The sequence below is a fragment of the Bidens hawaiensis genome, unplaced genomic scaffold (assembly GCF_021521415.1).
Source record: "Bidens hawaiensis isolate Kalapana, Puna unplaced genomic scaffold, B.hawaiensis_p1.1 tig00007800_1, whole genome shotgun sequence".
Classification (NCBI taxonomy): Eukaryota; Viridiplantae; Streptophyta; class Magnoliopsida; order Asterales; family Asteraceae; genus Bidens; species Bidens hawaiensis.
The window spans coordinates 110736-124237 of NW_027491541.1; positions in this window are offsets into that span (position 1 = coordinate 110736).

Genomic DNA, 13502 nt, shown 5'->3' on the forward strand with positions numbered 1-13502 from the left:
ACCCCCTTGGCCACGGGGCCGTGGTCACCTCCAGATAAAGACAAAAAGAATTTAAGCACATGTCAATAAAAGCACTGGGGCGTGCCTCTGAAAGCACACCCCCGTGGTGAGTCATCATGTACGATTTGACAACATGCAACTCGGACACGTAGACACGGGGCCGTGCTCTTTCCTCCAGACAGCCTATAAATAGAGGCTCTTGTGTCATTTGAGAAGTGTGCTTGAAGAAGATCTCTAAACCGGGTTTCTCTTATAAAAACACCCACATTACACTCATATTGAAGATCTTGTGAGGATTTTGAAAGCTTGGAGGTTACCATCATCATCCATCATCATCAACATCATCATAATCCATCATCATCATTAGGAACGGAGATTCATCCACATTTGGTTAGATTGTTCTAGTTTAATCATGTGTTTGTTATTATCATCTCTTTTTATGTTCATAACAATACTCATTATGAGCTAAACTCCATTTACCATCTAAAATCTATGAAGAAGCTTTGTTTTACTTGATGATTATATAAAACATGTGATTTAGTTTAGTAAAGTACATGGTTATTTTGCAATTATCTTTTGATGATAAATGTTTTACTATCTTAATTCAACAATTCAAAGTTGGTGATTGAAAATCATATAGACAATCATTCATGATCGATACATGTTCTTGAAAGATAGAATACTTTGATAATTTATCGAAACGTGGATACTTATATTGTACTTAGAAATGATGAGATATACGTTATGATCTATTTCTCTAGTTTTGGTAATTCTGAAATAACATCGTTAACACGATTGCTTAGGTTATCATGCTAGTTAAAGAAATCATATGTTAACGGAATGTGTAATTATAACCTACTTAAATGAACCAAGTGGTTGTTGTGTGACTAAACTATAACCACCCAAAGTTGTTAGAATTGGTATTTGAGAAATCGAAGTCAGTTCTAATCTTTCTACTTTACTAAACTACTTGCCAACTTAAATTGACATTCTCGTGGTAGCATGACATTAGGAAAGGGTTGACTTTAAAATGCGTATGCTACTTTCTTTTATGTCATAGGATATGCTCATTTAGAAATGAGGGGCTACTCTATCATATATTATTACGACAAGTTTATCACGTGTTTATTTAATAATCATCAAGGAACAATGGGGTGGATTCTTGATCTTAGATGGTTACCTTCATATAATTGAAATATTCGTTTAGAACTTCTCTTCTTATCACCTATATATATTATATATATATTTATATTTTATAAAAAGTTCAAAAATTAACCCCAAATGATTATCCTCTCCAATTTAAGTAAAATGAAGATTTATTATTAGAAACATTTGTGTCCACGGATTGATACTTGGGTTCTTACCAATACTATTCTATATATACGATAGGTACACTTGCCTATTTTGTGTGTGTTTAGTTTTAGTAGAAATCACTTTTATAAATTTAAAACACAATCATGTGCAAAGCTAAATCTTCCATTCTCTTATAAATATTACTACCATCACGCACGACCACAAAGTTAGATCTAGGGTATCTTATGAGCCGTATACATACATGAGTCCACTGAATCCATTTTAAACATCAAGTTTGCATTGTTATTATATAATAAGGTCCGATTTACTATCCTACTAAGTTTCATGCAAAACCGACTTCGTTTACCCGTTCTTTTCTCAAACCGAACGCTACTCGTTTTACCCGAATCGAACCAAATAACCCGTTCACTATCAAGTTCATTACTTTATCAATAATCATGACCCAATCTATCATCCTACCAAGTTTCATGCAAACGAGTGCACGAAAAGTAAGTTTTTTAACAAAAATGTACCTTTAAGATTTTTGTCTGAAATTACTCGAGAAGCCCAAAACCATATCAAACGAACTCCAATTTGAGTGATTCAAGCGGCCACGGAACCGTCTCACCTCGATCTACAAACCCATCAGCTCTCCTTTATCGGAAACCGCCGCTACAGTCGCCGGAACAGCTGAACACTCATCGGAATCTTCACTTTTGAGCTGCTATGGTTTTTCTGATAAAACCCGAACTTCCCGACCTCTGATCGAAGATCTAATTGGTGGAAATCTTCATTTATATACCATGAATACTCAGTTAAAATTTGAGACCGATACGACGGTTAGATCTCCGGTAATATTTGTGTCTTTGTGGGTAGTTTTCTCAAAAACGGGAATTAGAGAAGTGTGTGTTTTTGATGGTGTAGGCTATGGTGTAGAGATGTATGAAATGGAAAGGATTAAGGTTTTAAGGGGTATTTATACTCCCTTAAGCCCATGGACCTTAGGCCCATCTTTCCTTTTTGGTCCATAATTAATTACATCTAAGTAGCCTATTTATCCTTCCATATTTATTATTTTATTATTTTTCTACTAACTTAAGCAAACTTTTCCACCATAATTAAATAATATATTAAATATTATTCTTAAAAATTTTGGAATGTTACAATATATAACTGTTATGTAACGGCTATAACGATAATATAACCGTGATTAAACGAGTATAAATTTATCCTATAAATTACCGACTTTCAATCTCATTTCTTTATTCAAAAACACTCTTCACCTCAAGGTTACTCAAAATAATTTTCAAGAAATGATCCAATCGGTTTTGTTGTTAACCATTATAATGCTAATAATCTTATTGTTCTTAATTTGTAATCTCCCTCTTAAGGAGTTTGATTTTTTCATTTTCCTATATTTGGTTATGGCTCTACCTTTGTATTTTCTTTCAATTTTAATAAGTATGTAATCCTAATATTTATCCTATTTGTGTTTAGTAATATAATGGCAAACATCGTAAAACTTGAATTGTTGGCTCTTAATATCACCGGGGATGATTATATGTCGTGGACGACACATGTTAAACGACATATCAAATCAATGGGTGTTTTGAATATGATAACATAGGGAAATAATTGCGAGGAACAAGGCAAGGCAAAAGTCTATATCTTCCTCCACAAACACATTGACGAGATGTTACAATTTGAGTATTCAAATTATGACGATCCATACGTTTTGCGGGAAGATTTAAAAAGCAGATTTGATCATCAAAGGGAAGTTCTACTTCCCACTTCTAGAGATGAATGGAACAATCTCGGGTTTCAAGATTTCAAAAAACTAAATGAGTAAACCTCTGCTTTGTTCAGAGTATGCTCAATGCTCCGATTTTGTGGGCAAACCGTTATTGAGGAAGATATGTTAGAGAAAACTTTCTCCACATTTCATGCATCAAATATGAATTTGCAACACCAATATAGGTTGCTAAAATTTAAAAGATATTATGATCTAAATTCATTTATCCTCGTAGCAGAAGAGAATAACGAGCTTTTAGTGAAAAATCATCAATCTCCTTCTACCGGATCACTAGCAATCCCATAAGCAAATACTATACTAATAATGACACTAAAGAAAAAAAGTGGGTACGAGGCTGTGGTCGTGGCCATTTTGATAAAAGTTATTCTAGTGTTCGAAATCGTCCATTCAAAGGTAATAATAATTACTGAGGTAATTTTCATGGTCATGGACGTGGTCGTGGTCGAAATCAAAGAACCACCAATTACCACTCTCCACAAAATAACAATTCCAACCAACTCAATAAATGGAATGAAGCTGGTAGGTCTGAAAACAATGACACTTCATGTTTTAGGTGTGGAAGTGCAAACCACTGGTCAAAGGCTTGTCGCACAGCTCCACATCTATGTGAACTATATATCAAGTGTGACATTCGTCAATTTCTGGTCACTTTTGTATTTGTTTTATTATGCAAACCCGACCCGTTTTTTAACCCGAACTCTTCGATATAATCAAAATGATGGAATTTATGTTACATATTTGTTTTATACCTGTCGGGTCTCAAAAGCACCCTTTTTCGGTCCTTAAAATGCCTTTAAAACGACTTAAAACGAACTTTGGGGGCCTAAATCGTCAATTATCAATAGCTGGAACCAAATTTCCCCCAGGGGCGCGGCGCGACCAGCCATCTTCTTGCAGTCGCGCAACGCCTAGGCAGGTCTGCTGCATGTTTGTTTGTTGTTTATGCTTTACACCCTATTATCCAAATCCGATTTTTACATATTAAACCTCTTGTATAACCCCTTAAATCTTATCCTATATATACAAGACCCTCTTCTCCATTAATCCCTGCTCATATTTCATTTCCTCTCTCAAAATTCAAGTTCTACAAGGTTGTTTTTCATTGTTCTTGGAAGTTTGACTTTCAAAAGTCAAACTGATCATAGTCTTTCATTTTAATCAACTTGTTAGCTCTTATTAATACTTGAAGATGGTTATACAAAATATATATAATATACACCCCTTGTTACCTTTTGTGGTCACTTCCCCGGTCTTGGTCGGTGGAGTGTCGGGCCTCGTAAGGCAAGGCTTCATGGAGGACTTAAGTAGTCCTTGATATATATATATATATATATATATATATATATATATATATATATATAATTATATAACTTGTTTATACTTATTAACCATGCTTAACTTCTGCTCATTTTAGTTTGTATATCATATTGATTAAGTTCTATGGTTATGGGTTTGTAGAGACTAGCCTCGGTTTAATCGTAAATAGCTTTAAACCGTAAACCAAACTTTGTTTACTAGTTTTGTTAAATAATTGTATAAACATGCTTTATATTAGATTTAAATTTCTAAAATCATTTTTATAAGTTTCATGGTTATGGGTTTGTAGAATCTAACCTCGGTTTGACCAATTATCAAGACCCAAACCAACAACCTAAACACTCGTTAAAACCCGTTTTAGTATCTATATTACAAAGGGACTTGCATTCTTGCATTTTTACCCATCTTATTACTTAACATAGATTGAGTAAAATTAAAGGCTAGGTACTTTAACCCTGTTTCGAGCAAACTTATATTTTAAAGGACTATTATTATAACTTCTTAAATATTTACATTTTAAACCTTAAACTTTAAATTGTTTACCTTTCTTATCATTTATTTAATTTAAAGATTTCCTAGCAACCTTTCTAATACACGATTTCTTTTCATCTAGGCTTTTCTCGTTAAAACTCATCATTCCGGTTACTCGTCATTTTACCAATCAAGTTTATTACTCGAACGTGAGTACTTTCATTCCCCGTTTTTCATCTTTCGTTTTGGGGGTGACATTGCATACTTATTCAAACTAATTTTTTTATACTTGAGTCTCAAACCACAAACTTTATTGTATACTTTACTTAAATAAATGCTCGATTTGATGTTATATGCTTACATGCTTATATGCAAATGTGTTTACCTCTTTTGGTTGATTGATTCATAAATCCGAGTATATTTGGCATCCCCTTATAGAAAGGTGTCGTTAATGTATTCTTATTAACGATTTCATATAAATCCTAGACTATTTGGCATCCCCTTATAGCAAGGTGTCGTTAATGTATTCTTATTAACGATTTCATTATCTAAATTGTTGCTATTATTTATTGTTTTGTATGAAAGTTGTGGAATTTCCTATTATATACATATTGTTTCAAAACTATGAAATTGCTCACCAACCTTTGTGTTGACAAATTCTATTTTATGCAATGTTACAGGTTTGACTTCAGGTTGAATCGAGGCTTGAAGAAAAACGAAATCAAGACTATTAGGTTATTAGCAAAATGAACAATATATTATTTGCTACGTTTCGAATTCGGTTATTGTATGAACATGTTATGTGACTTCTTATGATTTTGTGAAATTAAATGAGTTGATTAAATATTGTCACTTTAATAGTGTCTTGTGTATTTGGGCAATCGGTTACACTTCGGCATGTTCCGCCGCCTTTGGTCAGGGTGCGACAGATTGGTATCAAAGCCACAAGACTATATGATAGGTGGTTAGACGTAACGACCTAGTATAGTTTTTGCTTTAGGGTCCTTATACGTGTTACCTATACGTGTTTACCCTACTTGATTGTTCATTACACTTATATATTTATAAACTTATTTATATCAACAAAATCATAAATTACACATACACACACTTTCATAGTATTTCAAGGTATCCTTACCTTAAAACGCAAAAATATTAATTTTTATATTGTGTTTTATGGATTACAAGCTTAACTTGGATTCCGTTATTTAAAATCCCTTAAAGGTTGCATTTATATCGGGTTTGTAGCCATCATAGAGAGCGAAACACTATGAAACGATCATTTGAGAAAAGGATTCCAATAATCGAAGGTGATTTACTTACATGGGATGGTTGAATTGCAGTGTTCGTTTTCTAGGCCAACGAACCGTGTTATACATGTCGATACTTTAAGAAGTTGTCGAATGCGAGCGTTCCGATCGTCATCCAAATTTTGGTGTTGAAACATGAAAGCTTCGGTGGTACGTGGACTAGTGTTTTGACATCACGATGTATCCCGATTTATTATTTTGTCATTATCGTTATATGAGTCGAAAACATGAAAAAGACGCGGTGGTACGTGCACATGTTTAGACTCCAACATGGTATTTTGTAACAAAAAAAAGTTTTAGTGTCGGAATATCAAATCATGGTGGTTCATGTACGATTTCCCGACTCTACAAAATCTCAAAATTTTCAAGCTACAACATCTCAAAAAATCATTTACGTTTTGTTTACAAATTGTAATTTATATACAAAGTTTTATATTTTTTTTAACACTAACATCTCCTCCTTACTAACTCAAGGAAATCAAAATCAAATTTGAAATTTTATTTTATTTTTATACACCCTCATATTCATTCCTATTTACTTCAAAGTTATTACATCTCTTTATAATTTATAGAATGCCTCCACTAAGACGCCAACCGCGCAAGAACTCCACCCGAGCATGGCCACTTTCGTCGTCAAACAAATGGTCATGGTGATTCCCGAAATTTTTACCCAAATACAAGCTACTCAACCCGTTGTCGCACCCGTTGAACCCAAACCCGCATCCTATTGCTATAAACAATTCACAAGTGCTAACCCAACCGAGTTCCTTGGTACAAACTGCGCGACTACCTTGTTGCAATGGTTTGAAAAGATGGAGGTGTGTGTTTCGACACAGCGAGTGCCCCGATGAGAAAAAGACAAATTTTGCTTCGAGCATGTTTAAGAAAACTGCTCTTACATGGTGAGGTAGTGTTATGCACCTCCAAGGGACGGAAACGGCTATGGCGCTTCCATGGTCCGAACTCAAAGAACTCATGATGAAAAACAACTATCCCAAACACGAGCTCCAAAAGCTCGAAGAGGCATTCTGAAACTTGAAACAAGAAAGTGGTGATAACCAGTGGCGGATCCAGGAAATTTTCTTACAGGGGTCGGGAATTTTTATGGTAGGTACTAATACAACTGTCGGGTCGAATCGGGTCGGGTCAAATCGGGTCGAGTCGGGTCATATATATAAAAAAAGGATTACCAAACAAAATATTAGTTAAAAAATACATTAAAGTTGTTCTCTACGAGTTTTCATTTTTTGAAATCGAACCATTACATCATCTACTTTAACATTGATAAGCAAGTCTTTCTCAATGTAACAAATACAACTGTCGCTTAAATTTTCATCACCCATTCGATTACGCATATCGTACTTCACATACTTCATCGCCGAAAAGGATCTTTCAACGATTGTGGTTGCGACGGGTAATACGAGAGCTAACTTTAATAAATGATACAACAATGCAAAGGAATGGTGTTTCTTTGTTTGAACCATCAATTGAACAAGACTTGCTAAACAATTCAAATTTTTAAATCGTTTAATCCTTTCAAATTATCGATGTATGTCGCGAGTTCAACCGGGAGTCTTCTTTTATCACTTTCATCAAAATCATATGGGTACAACTCGACTAATCGTAATATTTTTGGAATAGAAAATGCCCGAAAATTATCACAAGGAGTTAAACAACTCAAAGAAACAAGTAAGTCGGATGTTACCCCGTTAAAACGGTCCCCAAACTCTTGGATTTGCAAATCTAGAACCGCATTGAAGCAATCATACTCATAATAGTGGCGATTTTTCGTGTTTGTCTTTTTCTTGGCGTTAGTATGTTAATGTAGTCATCATCCATATTTACCTCTAGAATATCATGTTTTTCACAAAAAGAGCTAACCTTCTCCACAAATTTGTTATACCCATCCAACCCAAAGTCTTCAAGTTGCCGCTTGGCTGAAGAAACCAATGAACTCGCGTTCACCAAATCTTGTTCTTTCCTTTGAAGACATTGAGACAATGAGTTTGTGACGTCTAGAATATGCAACATCAAGTGCAAGTAAAATACAAAGTCGTATTTTTTCATTTCCAGTTAAAGTCCTTACACTTGGCTCATGATAGCTTTCGTCTTACCCGTTTCTTCAACATAGTTAAGCACATCCATGATCATGTGGTAAAAGAAAATATTATTGAATGGGATTGGGTATTGGGCTAAAATTGAGTTGGGTTTGAGTTGGGTCTTGGGCTTAAAATTGGATGAGGTATTAGACTAATGGACTTATTGATATTAATAGGGAAAAATTGTTTATATAACGTTTATATAATTATATTCATAAAATTTTCATTGTATTTTTTATTATGGTTAGTCTCAAAATCTCATGGGGATCGTCTTGAAATTGTACAGGGTTCGGCTTCAAAATTTCACAGTGATCGGGGTCAAAATTGTCAGTCGGGAATTTTTCGGTATATTAACGCTATTTTTTTTTCACAGGGGACGGGGGACACCCCCACTTACTAGTATTTCCGCCCCTGGTGATAACACCGCTTACTCGCTCCGTTTTCATGAATTGAGCATCCTCGTCCCTCATTTGGTTACCCCGGCGGAACGAGAACTTGACAAATACATCGGGGGTTTACCTATGCAAATCCAGGACTCAGTAATGAGCAGCAAACCCGCGAACCTTGAGGACGCTATTACTCTAGCTGGTGCTCTATCCGAGAACCATGTCAAAGCGAGTACCCTAACCCTCAAGAAGAAAAGTGATACAAGCAAAACCGAACCCGCACAACAAGCCAAAGTTGACTCACCACCTCAAGCCATCAACTACTCAAACTCTTCCCGCCACAACAACAAAGAAACCCAAAGCCAATCACCGAAACTATGTCGTTACCCAACCTGTAACATCCCGAAATTTCTAAAGTAATATTAATTATATTAGTTAATATGGATGGGAAATTTACTCGGGTTAGCGGAGAAATAACAAATAAAGTAGGATTTAGTATGGGTCGGGCTAGTGTTGGGTAATGGATATGAGTTATGGACTTGGGTTATGAAGGAAAGAAGGAAGAGACCATGGGCTTAAGCCCATGATCCATAATTATATAAACCTTAAATTCCCATTTTTCCATTCATTCCACACATATTCCATACACCACCAAAACACACACTTAGCTCTCTCTCATCCTAATTTCTCTCTCTAGAAGAAATAGAAGAAGAATTGATTTCTGACCCGAGGTAATGATAGTATTATGATGTAGAGATCCAAACCCGTTATATTTAGTCACGAAACGACGAGCCGACACCGTTAAACCGTTGAAGTCACGAGATCCGGGTGGAATCGGGTATAAACCGAACCTAAGATGAGCTTAGGGGTCACCCTAGCTCAGATCTGGATCGAACGGGACAAAAAACGGTGAAAACGGCTGAGATATCGTTTTTCCGGCGATATCCCGGTTGTCCGGCGAAGGCGGCGCCGGAGTTGGGTGTACGAGGTAAGGATGTCATAGAATGTTCTCTGACATTCTGACCTAACCCTAGTTTGTTAGCGGTGAATTAACGAACTAGATGGCAATTCGTTAATCCATTTCGTTAAGAGGAAGTAACGAACTAGAAGCAGTTCGTTAAGTCATTCGTTAAGGGTAAGTAACGAAGAAGCTCCAATTCGTTAAGTAGTTCGTTAAAGAAGAACTGAAGAATGAACCTCAGTCATTAAGGGTTCAGTTCGTTAAAGACCAGTTCGTTATAAAGGTCCAATTCGTTATGAAATATGAAGAACTAGAATAACGAATCAGAAAGATAACGAATTAAGTTAGCGAATCAGGACAACAAAGCGGATAATGAATTAGAGCGTGATCTGATAACGAATTAGACTGTGATATGATAACGAATTAGACTTAATTCGTTATAGAAAATGTGATGGTGAATAAAATAATAATTTAAAATCCTAATGGAAAATGTGTTAAGGCAGTTAATAGATATGTGTAATTGTTATACAGTTAGTCGAGCACAGCTAAAGAAGGAGTAACTGTTAACCGGATTCAGGTGAGTTTCAAGCCACTTCCTTGTTATGTTTTCGGGGCTGTGTGCATACTCGATGTGATAGTAAATACATTTACCTTAAGTGGTAAGTGTATGCCTTGTACGATTTATGTATGATGATTGTTTGACGATGCATGAACGATCTTCGGATATTGCATGTACCGTCAAGTGATAGTGAAAGGTATGAGTGATGTGTATATATGATCTGTGAATGATGTATGTATTTATGTATGATGTTAGTACATGAACGATCTTCGGATATTGCATGTACTGCCAGGTGATAGTCAAAGATATGACTATATAAATAAATTTGATATATGAATGATTGATTGTTGTACGTGAATGATCTTCGGATATTGCGCGTGCTGTCAGTTTATAAATAAAGATATAAATGTCTTATGTAATATATGGATGATGTATGAACATTGTAAATGAACACTTTGTCGGGGAGTGAACGATCTTCGGATATTGCACGTACCGACAAAGGGGTATGACTGTTAAACGAATGATGTGAAGAACGCCTAGCGTGTTCTTATGCTACAGTGTACTTATTGTACATGTATACAGGTACAGGAATGGTATGTACGTTCTACGTCCGACAGAGTAAGTTAGGACGGCAAATCCCTCTAACTTTCGTTGGACATAGACTTGGCATGTGGTGGCGTAGTTAAGGACTGCGGGCCTTATACGTGTTATTGATGTTAGATGGGAACGTAGTTAAGGACTGCGGGCCTTATACGTGATATTGATGACAGATGTGAACGTAGATAAGGACGGCGGGCCTTATACGTATTATAGATAATAGACGTCAACGTAGATAAGGATTGTGGACCTTATACGTATTGTAGATAGGCTCCAACATAGGAAAGGAATGTGGACCTTATACGTGCTGTATTTAAGTTGTGGTAGCATAGGGGAGGACTGCGGACTTCGTACGTGCTATGGTTTAGGTTGCAACATAGGGAAGGACTGAGGACCTTGTACTTGTTGTTAATATAGGATGGTATAGGGAAGGACTGCGGACCTTGCACTTACCATAATTTGGTGAACATAGGTATGGACTGCGGACCTTTTACGTGTTCACGACCTTGAGTACAGGTATAGACGGCGGACTATGAACGTACTCTCGGTAAACTGAGGTTAGTGATTGTAGATATGTATGTATGTATGTATGGTAGTAGGGTAATTGATTAAGTATGGGTACGTATCTTCGGATATGTATGTATGTATGGTAGTAGGGTAATTGATTAAGTATGGGTACGTATCTTCGGATATGTATGTATGTATGATATACGTATGTGTTGTATGACGCCTGATTAACTATAACTCACTCAGCGTAGCTGAATTTTAGTATGCACGCAGGTGATCAGGCTGAGGAGTTAGCATGAGGATGGCACGTGGCATGGATTGAACGGATGGCATCTGAAGATGAAAGAAATGATGTTTTAAATATAAGGTTTTATGTTATGGATTTAAAGAAAAGATTAATGTTTTGTATCGAATGATTAAATTTAACGTTTTCGCGAAAGTTTTTAATTAACTTTGATATTTAGAACTGTGTTTAAGAGTAAATCCAACGTTAAAGTGAGGCACCGGGAACGGGGCCTTACACAACTGCAACCTCAACAACCTCAAACTCCCCCACAAAATCGAAAACCCTATACCAGTACTTTCTAACTATGCAGCAATTGCAAACTTCACCACCTGTCACACTTGCATTGTCGCCATTGCACTATTTGCAATCGTTTTGGTCATCTAAACACCAAATGTCGATCCGCACAACGTACTCAACCCAATCAACCAAGAACCACTCCCCAAAATTCCCAAAACCGTTTTGCACCATACCCACAAAACCCTCCTCAACAACCCCGAGCTTGCTTTAACTATGGCGATCCCAATCATTTACGCAACAATTGTCCTCACCTTGCTTATGCTTACCAAGCCCAAACCTTAGCCGCACCCTACTATCAAACCTAAGCCTACCAATTTCAAACCAACCAACCTCAACTTCCCCAACTAAATGCACCAATCATCCAACCCATGCAAGCCATCCAAGCACCACTTCCTCCTCCCCCCTCATGTACCTCAAGGAAACCCCTGTAATCAAGGACTAGTCTTCATGATGAATGTTAATCAAGCTCAAGTGGCACACGATGTTGTGAACGGTATGTATTCAGTAAACCAACATTTAGCTTCTATTTTATTTGATACGGGTGCTGATAGAAGTTTTATTTATTTGAAATTTGAGTCTAACTTGTCGTGTCTCGAACCAAGATTTCTCGACCTTTTTCCGTCGAAGTCGCCAATGGAAATTCCATCACCATAAACTCCATCGTCCGTGATTGTACTCTCATTCTCTCTAATCATAAATTCTACATCGATCTCATCCCGATGCAAATGGGAAGTTTTGATGTCATAGTAGGCATGGATTGGTTATCTTTGCACCGTGCCGAAGTCGTTTGCTTCGATAAATTCATTTGAATTCCGCTCATCAACGGTAAGTTCTCAAAGTCTTCGGCAACACAACTTCGAGAAGGCGAAATCTCATGCCGTGCTTCCAATCGTAAAAATACTTACACCAAAAGTATGTTCCGTTCCTAGCCCATGCAGTGGTAAAAGATAAAAAGGAAAGAAAAATCCAAGATATCTCCATTGTTTGTGATTTCCTCGACGTCTTTCCCGATGATGTCACCGGTCTTCCACCGGTTCGTCCGGTTGAATTTCGAATCGATCTTGTGCCCTACGCAATTCCCGTGGCCAAGGCTCCTTATCATTTAGCCCCATCAGAAATGCAAGAATTATCAAACCAACTCGAAGAACTTTCCGAAAAAGGCTTCATTCGTCCAAGCTCTTCTCCTTGGGGCGCTCCCGTCCTCTTTATGAAAAAGAAAGATGGTTCGTTTCGCATGTGCATCAATTATCGAGAACTTAACAAACTCACTACTAAAAATCGTTATCCTTTGCCACGAATCGACGATCTCTTCGACTAACTTCAAGGCGCAACTTTTTTCTCAAAAATTGATCTTCGATCGGGTTATCATCAGTTGCGTGTTCGTGAAGAAGACATTCCAAAAACCACTTGCCGTACTCTATATGGACATTGGTGTTTATGGATCTCATGAACGGCGTTTGCAAACAATTCCTTAATAAATTCGTTATCGTCTTTATTGATGACATCCTTATCTTTTCTAAGACCAAAGCCGAACATGAGCATCACTTGCGTTCCATTCTCGAAGTCCTTAGAAACGAACGACTCTATGCCAAATTCTCCAAGTGTG